The sequence below is a fragment of the Microtus ochrogaster genome, linkage group LG9 (assembly GCF_000317375.1).
Source record: "Microtus ochrogaster isolate Prairie Vole_2 linkage group LG9, MicOch1.0, whole genome shotgun sequence".
Taxonomy (NCBI): domain Eukaryota; kingdom Metazoa; phylum Chordata; class Mammalia; order Rodentia; family Cricetidae; genus Microtus; species Microtus ochrogaster.
This window is the reverse complement of record NC_022034.1, coordinates 28,421,811-28,433,715: the sequence shown is the minus strand read 5'-3', so window position 1 is coordinate 28,433,715 and position 11,905 is coordinate 28,421,811. Positions and strand designations below refer to the sequence as shown.

At 44.4% G+C, this 11,905-nt stretch overlaps 1 long non-coding RNA gene across 1 annotated transcript; it reads right to left on the bottom strand.

Moving 5' to 3' along the window:
- Positions 1–10,805: 10,805 nt before the first annotated feature.
- Positions 10,806–11,899, bottom strand: LOC113457885. Its single transcript, XR_003378369.1, has 2 exons — positions 11,737–11,899; positions 10,806–11,692 (listed from the first exon to the last, which is right to left on the bottom strand). It is a non-coding gene; the product is annotated as an uncharacterized LOC113457885 (long non-coding RNA).
- Between the last annotated feature and the right edge of the window lie 6 nt (positions 11,900–11,905).

Genomic DNA, 11,905 nt, shown 5'->3' with positions numbered 1-11,905 from the left:
AACAGTATTGCAAATAATATAGTTTTCATGTGGTTATTTCATGGCTAAACATCTGGGAACAAACAAGCAGCCTTATTACAACAAGTTGGCATGCCAACATGGTTGACTAAATCCATGTAAAACCTGGGAAAGCTTGGAAAGGAATTCTAGACACTAAAAATGTTTAGGTAGATTTATTTTTTCTGGAATGGGCTCTGCTTGCTGGTGGCATGCTGCAGCTCCTTTAAGAGAGGTCTTCCTGATTCAGCAGTAGTAGAAAAAAAACACACTGTTTTGAAATGGCAGCTTCCTGGTCCGTGTTGCCATGAACTTTGGTTCTTTTGGGGGGTTGATGCCCGCCACCCACTTCATGTCCAGATGCTTATGTGCCCACTCAGAGTTGGGAAGAAAGTAGCTGAGACCATGCCCAGGCTCAGCACTTCCTGCCTGGGCAGTTGGTGGGATCGAGTCTGCTAGGAGTACAGAGGTAGGAGAGCATGGCCGATTCCCACTGCCATACACAGAGATATATCCAAGCCGCACAGTGTGCCGCATGGCAGATTTAGCTTTTACTCAGATAAAAAGGGTTTATATGTTGCACGGTGCTACCCAGAGTTGAGGTGGTGAGGATGGCTCCCACCTGGCAGTCCTAGAACCTGCGGTGAACTACTTCCACCATGTTTAAAGCCTGAGAGAGGTAGAACCAGCACCCAGGGCCACTGAGACCAAGTTGCTTAGCATTTTAAAAAGTACTCTTGGACAGAAAATGGTTTCAGATACACAATAGGACAGAAATAAGAATACTGTTGTTAGAGTCCAAGAAGGACCGAGGGGATTTGGGCAATGAGACTTTTCATCAGAAGCATCTGGTTCACTGACCCAGCTAAAGAGACAGGAAGCGATCATCATATCAGCTGGACTGGTTCACATCAGCTTTGAGAAAGTCTGGGGCTCTCGGGTTTTACCTGGGCCTCGTATGATGCAGACTGCCTTTGGAGAAGTTTGCAGCCCTCAGCTGATTCCTCGGTTGACGGCGTCTGTCAGCCAAGTAGAAATCCTCTAGGACAGATATGGACTAAGGACAGAGGTTAAAGTTAAGCACCTTAAAGAACCTGAAGCTTACATGAATTCTTTTAAGTTACAAAGGAGATTAGGAAACTGACTGAGACTCAAACATTTGAGTCATAATAAAAGCTTGGAGACTCAAAAATGATTTTGAGTTCAGAAACATTAACATCTTTTTCTTTATTCAGATGACTGGGTGGATATATACATACACATATACACATATATGTGTACTATTAATATATTAATGTATTACAATATATTATATATACACTACATATATGTGTGCTTGTATGTATGTATAGGTGTATATATTTTGGACAGAGATGTTTTCAGCATGATGAGAAGCATTTTTAAGTATCAGAACTCCATTGATTAATATGTTAAAACTGAATTTTTGAAGTCTTGACATCATGTATTATTTTTAAGTTCTATTTTTTTAGATGAATCATTTATCATGAAATACAAGTGGCTGATTATTGAGAGCAGTCACTGCAAAGGAAGTTCCTCTAAAATGAGTAGTAAAAAGTGACATTGAAACTGTTATTGTCATTAAATCTTTCTCACCTGGAGACCTAATAACTCTCAAAAAATAAGGCCTGGTTTTCATGTATGAAATGCCTTGACCATGTGGCTGCTGCTAAACCGGTAAAGCTACTGCTAGCTGTCAACATCATCAGAGATCTGAGAAGGCTACATCAGAGCAGGAAGTACAAATGGCTCTGTATCGATTAATATGGCTGAGACTTACCAGCTCCCTGCACGATTACCCTAGCCTCCTATGGTGGTCTCCATGACTTCACTGGGGAGGGGACAGAGCTTGTAAGCATTCACCTCTCATACAGGACATTAGCTTTCTACTGCCAAACAGAAAGTCTGAGAGATTTTCCTGTGGAGGAAGAACTTGGGAAAACTGACCCGATCTGACAAAGCAGAGTAGAGCAGTCAGCCCCACAGTGTCCATAGTGTGGGCGGGGCCTGGTGGGCGGGGCCTGGTGAGAGGAGGTGGGACTGGTGGTAGGCGGGGCATGGTGGTGGGCGGAGCATAGTGCCCAGTGGTTAGCATTACCACAATCCAAATGGAGCAGTCCGTGCCCTATTGTCTCCTTTGGAGACTTTGGGGTTGCTTCTAGGACCTGTCATTTCTGTCTATCATGGGAAGCTTTTTCATTAAATATTTTAAATGCCATATTCAGCAGATCTCTGAAGAGTTTCAGGACCATTATCTATTAAGAATACCTAATTTTAAATACATTTTGTTTGTAGTTATTTGCTTTAGGTTTGACCTTGAAAACACATATATAGAAGGCTAAATAAATTATTCTTATAAATAAATTGCATTTGTATTTAGCATTTACAAGTATAGATTTGAACATATTATACAAGTATAGGTTTGAACATATTAAAGGATTTGATCATTTATAAGGTGACTATTAACTTGCATCACTTAGTCATGACTGGCCAGTCAACACTGCATTGAGAGGAGTCTACTACATGGAGAGCTAAAGTTTTGGTTCTGTTGGTATAATATTCATTGATTTGTAAAAATAAAATAAAATAATATAAAAAATAAAAAAATACAAAAACAAACAAACAAACAAACAAACAAACAATAAAAGACACATGCAGGAGGTCCAGTAAAGACTGCATGCTAGAACCAGGTGTGGCAGACACCTGTAATTACAGCAAACAAACAAACAAACAATAAAAGACACATGCAGGAGGTCCAGTAAAGACTGCATGCTAGAACCAGGTGTGGCAGACACCTGTAATTACAGTTCTCTGGAGGAGGCAGATGGGAGGTGAGGAGGCTCTCAAGGCCAGCCTGGGCTACATAGTGATACTCTGAGAAGAGAGACAGATTGAGAGGGAGGGGGAGAGGAGAGGGGAGGAAGAGAAAGGGGAGGGAGGGAGGGAATAAAACACCGGTGTTTTATTCATTGAACACCTTACAGCTTGAAGATCATGTAGCAGTGAGACTACAGGGAAAGTGACCCCATTCACACTACTAGAGCAGCGGTTCTCAGCCTTCCTCACACTGCGACCCGTTAACAGATCTCCTCATGCTGTGCTGACCCCCACCCTAACATTATGGCTACTTCATAACTATAATTTTGCTACTGTTATAAATCATAAATTAAATATCTGTGTTTTCCAATGGTCTTAGTGACATCTGTGAAAGAGTCACTTCACTCCAAAGGGTCAGGACCCAGAGGTTAAGGACCTCTGATCTAGATGACAAAAAAGCTGGCAAGAAAATGAAGGGTCCTACGCACTGAGAACCGCCTTCAGTCTTGGTGGACGCCTCCCTCAAAGGGTTGCCTGGAGCTCACCTTCTAGAACGGTCTGAGCGGTGACTCGAGTACAGAGTCCCGTAGCGCTGAGGTGGCTCTGCTAATTTCTCTGCTTTCCTCCTAGACCTGCGCTCCATCTTTCCCCGCACCCCAGTAGATTACAGATCCCTTCCGTCTGGGAGGCTTTAAGAGCTGAGTCAAAGATGGTTCCTAGCAAGTGACCTGCTCCGCCAGGCTCCCAAACCATTGCCTCTTCCCTTCCCTCAGCCCTGGTGGAAATAGTGGCTCTCTGAGAGCCCCAGAGCCCCTTCCTCATTTCCTTAACTCTGTGCACACGTCTGCAGGAATCCCTCCATGAAGGACTCCTCACTGAACTGCCTGAGGAAAGCTGTGTTTTCTGTGGGGAGCCTTAACAGTACACCAATGGACATTCCTTCTCCAAACAAAGCTGGTAAGTGAGAACTTCACTTACAGCATGCTTTTTAGTCTCAATCTCAATCCATGGATTGTTAAGAAACACAAGTGTTGGGGTGATGCAGATTATTCTCGTGTGTGCGCGCACGTGCTTGCATGCTTGTGCACATGCATGGATGGTATATGATACATGCATTGGGTGTCCTGCTTTATCACTCTCTGCCTTATCCCCTTGAGACAGGGTCTCTTAGCTGGAGCAGGGATAGTAACCAGAAAGCCCAATTACCCTCCCGTCTCTGTTTCCCCAACCCCCATTACAGCACTGTGCTACAGGCAAGAGGGGTCATGCTGGTCATTTCAGATGGGTGCTAGGATCCGAACTCAGGTCCTCGTGCTTACACAGCAGGTGTTCTTACCCACTCTGCCCTCCTTCCAGTCCATTATGCAGGCCATTCTTAACCATGAGGTCTTACGTGTGCCTAATATTACTCTCTGACTGGGTGGTGGTGGCGCACACCTTTAATCCCAGGACTCAGAAGGCAGAGGTAAGCAGATCTCAGTGAGTTCGAGGCCATCCTGGTCTACAAAGTGAGTTCTGAGACAGCCAGGTTTCAAGAATTGCGTGAGTTAAAACATTTTCTAAATAAGAATTATGCTCAAAGAGTAATGTATGTATGTATGTTTTGGTTTTGTTGACAGGGTTTCTCTGTGTAGCTGTCCTGGAACTAAAAAAGTGCGCCACCATGCCCAGGCTCGGCCATTGTTGGTATAGCATGGAGAGAGAGTGTGCCTATAGGTAGGGTAAGTCCCACTCACTCAGAAGTAGGGCTGTGTAGGAAACAACAGATGCAGTGCAGACAAGTGGGCAGACAAGAGGCCCAGTCTGAAAATCTAGAAACTGGATAAATTCTCAGACTTCCCAATACAGCTCCTTTGTAATCAAGCTAGTCTGAATTGGGTTTCTGCCACTTGTAAGCAAAACAAGTCTGAACAACAAGAAAAAAAAAGTAAGAAGAAAAGGAATGAAAAAGAAAAAAACACAAGTAGCAAGTTGCCAATGTTCTTCCTTTCGGAAAGGAGCTTAATAAACTTCTCCGAGTTCAGTCAATTCAGTGGAAACAGACGGGGTCTAAGAAATACATATTTATTAGTGAACTATGGGCAAATCACGTGTGTAGGAGAAGGCCTGGGTATGGTGGTACACACTCTAGTCCCAGCACTCTGGAGGCAGAGGCAGGTGGATCTCTATGAATTTAAGGCCAGCCTTGTCTATATTCTAAATTCCAGGCTAGCCAAGGCTACCCAGAGAGATCCTGTTTCCAAGAAAACCAAAAACCAAACCAAAACAAAATGTAAAAAGTTTAGGTGAGTGTTGGAAAAACAGGTGGGTGCACTTTCTTATTTTGCTCTTTGGTTTCCTTCACTGGTGTTAAGTTTTGCTTTTGAAATTGTTAAGAGGAAGAAAATTAAGTGAGCTGAGTCAGTCAAGGGAGACGGAATAGCTTGCTAGAGAGGTGTAGGGAGAAAGGGTGAGCAATGCCACCATGAACAAAGAGGCCTAGCTTGGGCCTTGTGTGGCTTTGCTACTGATGTCCCACCACTTAGATAAGTCATTTTCACCGTCACCGTTTCTACACACGAGAAAATGGACTGGAAAAATGTGTGTGCAATGTCTTTCTTCCTGACATGATATGGACATTATTCTAGTATGTTCTCTAAGTCTAGTAGACAAGTGAAGGCAGCAAGGACATGGCATCCTCACTGCTGAGTTCACAACTATCCAAAGTGTGACTCGGGTTTCTCAAGAGGTCCAGCTCAGGAGGAATCTCTTCCAATGCTAGCCTCAAGTCATCCTGCAGGAGGCAGACACAACCTACCTTTTGAAGCCCGTCTAGCCGAGGTGTGGCACCCAAGGCAAGTGTCCTTTTTTTGCTCCCTAAGCAGAAATGGTATGCCAGTGTCCCTTCTTCCCTCCTCACCCACTGAGAGAGTCCCAGCCCAAAATCAACCTTAGCTAGATGTGCACACCTGGACTCCATCCACCCTGGCAAGGGTGCCTGCCTTGTGGAGACTGGAACAAACTGGTTTCCCACAGCAAAATCCTACAGCTTAATCTCCCGGCTGGAAAAACAGGGTACAGTGTGACTGAGAAGCTGTGAATGAGAAAGCCCACCAGGGAGCTGTTAGACAAAAGCCCACCAGGAAGTAAGGTCAACTGAAGCTGCTTCTCCACAGCTGGGTTCAAAGGACAGAGTAAGAAAGTGCAGCCCTTCCTGAGGTGCTTCTAAACTTCACTTTATTTTTCCAAGTTATTGTCATTATAATTTTAATTTTATGTTATGCTTTGTTTACGTGTATTTCTATATACGAGGTGGGTGCTGGGAATCAAACTCAGGTCCTCTGTAAGAAGAGCCAGTGCTCTTAACTTCCAGACATCTCTCCAACCCCAAATATTACTGCTTTTATTTCATGTGCATGAGTGTTGTCCCGTGCGTATGCATGTTCACCATGTGTGTGCAGGAGCCCACAAAGGCCAAAGAGGGGTATCAAAGTCCTTGGAACTTGAGTTACAGATGGTTAGAAGCCATCTGTGTGGTGTGGGACAATTCTGTATTCTGTCAATTATGCTTTAAATAAATGCTGATTGGTGAGTAGCCAGGCAGGAAGTATAGGCGGGACAACCAGACAGGAAGTAGAGGTGGGGCAGTGAGAACAGGAGTATTCTGGGAAGAAAGAAGTTCTTCTTGCAGTCCTGCCCAGACACAAAAGAAGGAAGATGTGACCTGCCCTGCCGAAAAAGGTACTAAGCCATGTGGCTAACATAGATAAGAATAATGGATTAATATAAGTTATAAGAGTTAATAAGAAGCCTGAGCTAATGGGACAATCAGTTTTATCATTAATATAGACTGCCGTGATTTTCTTTGGGGGCTTACTGGCTGTGGGAACTGGGCAGGGCAGAAATCCCAATAAACAGGTCCTCATGTTACGTCTGTGGGTGCTGGGAACTGAACCCAGCTCCTCTGAAAAAGCAGACAGTGCTCTTAACCTCTGAGCCATCTCTACAGCATTGCTTTGCTTCATTTCTGCCAAAATGGTCAACAAGGAGCTTGACAGTTTACTCTTGACAGACTTCCCCCACAGAGTAGGTATTTAATAAAGTTTTATTGGAATAAATCAATAAGTGCATGAACACATCTGCTGGTGTGTGGTCCTGAATGCTATGCCACAAGGATGAAACATGCTCCTCAGGAAAGACAGCATCTCTGGGACAGGAATGCCACCCACGCAACTGGAACAGCTTTCCCACCGCAGATCCTCTCAGGACGAGCTGTAACGGATCACACGGAGGTGCTTCCTCAGACAAGGCACACAGGACCATGCATTGTTTGCCCATGATTTCTGAGAGCTTGTAGTCGAACTGAAGGAAAGTGTGTCCATGTAGAACACTAAGAATCACACAAATCAGTAAACAACCAATCTTAAATGAACTGAGAGGGAAGTCTGGTTAGAATCAGAATTCAAAGGAGGAAGAGTGGGGCTGGGCCAGTCCAGAGAGCTGCACTGGAGACGAGGACCTTGACATTGGGGAAGAGAGCAAGTATGGGGGCTTGTGTTGATTTTCTGGGCCCTGCTTCATGTGGAGCATCACAGTGCTACTGTCCAGATGTATGCCCAAGTCCTCCCCTCAGCTGCATGGTGGTGCTCCCATCAGCACTAGAGCAGAGAAGGGCCCACAAAGAGCAGCACAGTTTGAGAGTGGCTAGGGTCAATGGGTTCTGTTCTGGGGTGGCTAGGGCTTCCCGGCTGCACCCAAGACATAAATTGGCTGCCTCAGGTGAGCCTTCAGGAGAATCAGCTGCGGAGCGCTAATCCTGAGTAAAACCACCTTGATTACAATGGAAGACAGGGTAAGGCAATATCATTTTAACTGCTGCAGCTTCCAACGAAACACAAAGCGGCATTAGTGTTCTCTGCCTGCGATGCTGAGGTTTAAGCAGTTAATCTCATTTCGGATGAATGGCATGTTCATTACAGCAAATAAGTAAGTAATGTGTGGGATTACTGAAGCAGAAAGATGAATTAAACCAGCTCTGGGCATCGTGTTGATATTTTCCTAACCGTCTGCTAGAATTTGGCATTTTTCAACAGTTGGAGCTAATCAACACTCGCTTAGCAGAGATCAGGTGACGGGACCGAGAAGGATGGTGCCTGACTTAGGATGCTAGGTTTAAGGGCAATGACACACGCTACCTGGCACTCACTGAGGCCTGGAACTTTTGGTGCAGAAGGGGAAGTTTCCTTAATGCAAGGTAGCCTATCCCACTATCCACTGCAAAGCTATGCCTCTGCCATTTACGCTTTTCACAGCAGCTGAAGGACTCACTCAAGGACCCTAAACATCCTTTGACATCTGTCATTCTCAACCTGTGGGTCTTGACCCCTTTGTGGTTGAATATCAGAGATTCCACATATTAAATATTTATATTATGATTCATGACAGTAGCAAAATTACAGTTATGAAGATTCAGTGAAATAACTTTATGTTTGGGGGTCACCACAACATGGAAAACTGTACTAAAAGGTCACAGCATTAGGAAGGTTGAGAATCAGTTTCACATGGACCTGCTACAGAGACATTTCACAGCATGGCTCAATACATTTGAGCAATGATACTTTGTCATCTTCCATCAGATAACCATTACACTGACTCCAAACCCATTCATCAAACTGACGGCACAAGAGACAAAGGAGATGAAGTCCCTGAAGTGGAAGACATTACTATGTAGCCAGAAGATAATGCGATCACAAAGATAAAGACTCTGGGGAGCAACCAGGCAGGCATATGTCAAGAGCCAAAGCACAGCATGCAGGAGGCAGAGGCAAATGGGTCTGGTCCGTGTGGAGGCTGCATCATGAGACGCTGTCCCAAACAAGAAAGAAAAAGCCCAACTGTGTGTGCAATTTGTGCACAGAGAGTTCCTCAAGGGAAACCACGGGCAAGTGCTTTGGAGCATTACTGAGCACTATTAGGTGCTTACTTAGTATTTGTGTATTTCATCTTATTCAATTTGCACAGTAATCTTTGTCATTACTTCTCATTTCTTTAAGACGGATTCTCACTATGTAGTCCTGGCTATTCTGGAGCTCACTATATAGACCAGGCAGACTGGCCTGGAACTCACAGAGATCCTCCTGGCTCTGCCTTCCAAGAGCTGGGATTAAAGGTGTGCACCCCCATGCAGCATTATCTCCCGTTTCACAGATGTGGAAACTGAGGCTCAGAGACTTAAACTGTTTGTCTAAATAAGGGGGAATGTAGTTTATACTTAGGTGTGATTTCAAAGTTCTTCCCCCGCCCACATGGTAATTTGCATCCTTAAGAAATATAAGGGAGGAAGTGGGGTTGGAGAGATGATGGCTCAGCAGTTAAGTGCATTTACTGATTATTCAGGACTGAATTTTGTTCCTGGCACCCATATTGAGCAGCTCCAGGGATCTAATGACTTTGACCTCCTTAGGCACCCATGCTCATATGCACATGTCCACATGCAGATACACATATATGTAATTAAAAGTAATGAAAGTAAATTCTTAAGCAGATTGCTGTATGTGTATGTTTGCCTGCATGTATTTATGTGCACCATATGTACATCTGGAGCCAGCTGAGGTCAGAAGAGGGCATCCAGTCCGTTAGAAGTGCATGACAGATGGCCATAAGCCACCATGTGGCTGCTGGGAACTGACCCTCAGTCCTCTGCAAGAGCAACGAGCAGTCATAACCACTGAGCCACATCTCCAACCCCAAATTCTTTCTTTCTTTCTCTTTAAAGAAATATGAAGCAGGACCTGGAAGATGGTTCAGTGACTAAAGACCTAGCTCTAAAGTAAAGGACCTGTGTTCAAATGTTCAACACCCATGTAAGGGCCAGCATGGCTACCCATGCTCCAGTAGATGGTCCTGCATCCACGCACATCCTGGCAGCAGGACATGGACTCAGGTTTCAGGGGGCAGGGGAGAGCAATGAAGTGGGGAGGAAAAGCGGGGGAGGGTGCAGGAGAGTTAATAGGGGGTGGATTTGACCAAAGCAAATTATAAGCATATATGAAAGCCTCAGTTTACACCCAAACATCAGGTTTAGCATGGGTGTGATCAATAATTTTTAAACTAAAATATTGTATGAGTTAGTTTGTGTGCTTTGTTTTTGTGGGTGGTTTGAGGCAAATATCTATCGTGTCTTCTCTTAATAAAGTCATCCATTTATTAAGTCAAAAAGAAAAAAAGAAAAGAAAGTCTCAGTTTAAAGCTGTCTATTAGGGCCAGCAAGATGGCTCAGCAGGCAAAGGCACTGCCACCACCCGATGCCCTGACTCCAATCCCCAAGACCCACATGGTGGGAGAAAACCTGCCAGGTGTCCTCTAGCCTTCACGCATGTGTCCCTCCCAACCCCCCAAAACAGCTTTTTTTAAAAAAAAAAGTATATTAAGAATAAAAAATTAAAGTATAGCACTTCCAAGAAACATGAGAAAATAGTAACATTTACCAACTAAATCCTTGGGTTATTCACTTGTTTAGAGTTGTGCTCCAGGCCGGAGTGCAGCTTAGGAAAGAGCACCTGCTCAGCACACACAAAGCCTCCAGCTCAATCTCCGTCTGCCACTACACTGACTTTTAGATAATGTGTGTTAGACTCTGAAAAACGCTATTTTACCCCCCAAATCCAGCACCAAAAATTCCAAGGTATATTTTATTTTCAATAAAAGTATTAATTAGATAAGTAACAAAACTCAAAGCTAGAAAAGCTTAAGAGTGATGTTCTATCTCAAGTCATTTAAATAAATTAAGAATTCAATTACAGTCGTTTGTAGTGGCGCACGCCTTTAATCCCAGCACTTGGGAGGCAGAGGCAGGTGGATCTCTGTGAGTTCAAGGCCAGCCTGGTCTACAGAGTGAGTTCCAGGACAGGCAGGGCTACATAGTGGGACCTTGTCTCGATAATAATAATAAATTAAGAAAATAAAAATCAATTACAGCACTACAATTTTCTTGGCATTTCCTTTATTGTAAAGCATAAGGAAAAAGGTTTCTCGTCACATACATAGCCCTGTGTGTACATTTTTCATGACCATAAGATGAAATTCTTATGCACTTCAACAGAACACTTAGCATATGTTTTTCAAATCTATTTCCGATGCAACTCATAGGGAGCGAAGATCTTGCTGAAGTGCTCATTAGCTTTTTATCCAAAAGCAATGGTTTGCACACAGGACTGAAAGGGGCTCAAGGAGCCACCACTCACCCTTCAAATGTGTCACCTTGCTAACATGTAAACTGGTTTCGTCTGCATTATTGAAGATTGCCTTCAATGGCCCTCAGCCACGGGCTTCCAATCCAGAGTGTCCTTAGTAACAGCAGCAGGAACAGTGACAGCACAACAAACCGCAACAGCACACTGGAACAGGTCCCAGCTGGTGAGAAAAGCTGAGACAGCATCATCTGATTGTCACATCTGAGGATGAGCCTGCTCTCACACGCGGCACGTGCGGTTAAACAGAAACCACGAAACACTCCCGTCTCCTCTTAGTGTGAATTACAGTCTGGAAGAGCCTTCAGACTCAGCAGTCAGCCAGGGAAGCCTCCAAATTTACAACCTGTCCCCACCCAGAAACAGAATTAACAAGCAAGATCATCAACTCTTATATCCCAAGAAATAAAACTGAAGGATACTGAAACAAAACATTGTTTGAAAGGTTGATGGAAACATTCCAAAGTAGACCTTGTTTCCTGACAGGGAAACGTGTGATTTCATTTCCGTCATATCGCTTTCATCCTTTACGTAATCAGAGGGGACATCACCTTGGCTGAAGAGCTTCCGGTGTGAAACTGTTACCCAGCTACCTCCCCTATAAACTATGCAGTGTCTGCTCAGTGAGCACCCTCCTCCCTGTGTGCTCCCTCAACTTTAGATTTTCAGTGAGCACCCTCCTCCCTGTGTGCTCCCTCAACTTTAGATTCTCAGTGAGCACCCTCCTCCCTGTGTGCTCCCTCAACTTTAGGCTTCTCAGTGAGCACCCTCCTCCCTGTGTGCTCCCTCAACTTTAGATTCTCAGTGAGCACCCTCCTCCCTGTGTGCTCCCTCAACTTTAGATT